Raw genomic sequence first — 568 nt, forward strand, 5'->3', positions numbered from 1 at the left:
GGCGGGCGGCGGGCGACGCTGCGCCATGCTGCGCCCGGGGCCGGCCGCCACCGCCGCCGCCGCCGCCGCCGCCGCTCCCTCCTCCGCCGCGGCCCGGCGGGCGGGGAGTTCCTCTTTCGGGGCGGGGAGGAGGGGACGCCTGTGCGGGAGAGAGCGGTGGGCTGGGCTCCTCCGGGAGGGCTGCCCAGGCACCTCGCCGCCGTGCGGCGCCGCTCGCCTCGCCTCGCCTCCCCTCCCTCCGCTCGGCTCCGCTCCGCTCCCCGCCGCCCCGGCCCGCCTCGCCGCGGACGAGGGGCGGGAGACGGCCCCGCCGCCGGGCGTGCGGGGGGCCGGGGAGGGGAAGGGGAGAAGGGGAGGGAAAGCAGGGGAGGGGGCGAGGCGGGGCGCCGAGCGGTGCCGAGCCGTGACGAGCCCCCCCCCCCCCCAGAGCCTCGCCTCGCCCCCGGGCGTCCCGCGGGGCTGGCACCCCCTCAGGGCGCCCCCTCAGGGCACCCCGTCAGGGCTCCGGGCCCGCCGCCTCGCAGCCCCGTGAGGGACGGTGCCGGGGTCCGTCCGGAGCTGGCGGTCT

The sequence above is a fragment of the Oxyura jamaicensis genome, chromosome 1 (genome assembly GCF_011077185.1).
Source record: "Oxyura jamaicensis isolate SHBP4307 breed ruddy duck chromosome 1, BPBGC_Ojam_1.0, whole genome shotgun sequence".
Lineage (NCBI taxonomy): Eukaryota > Metazoa > Chordata > Aves > Anseriformes > Anatidae > Oxyura > Oxyura jamaicensis.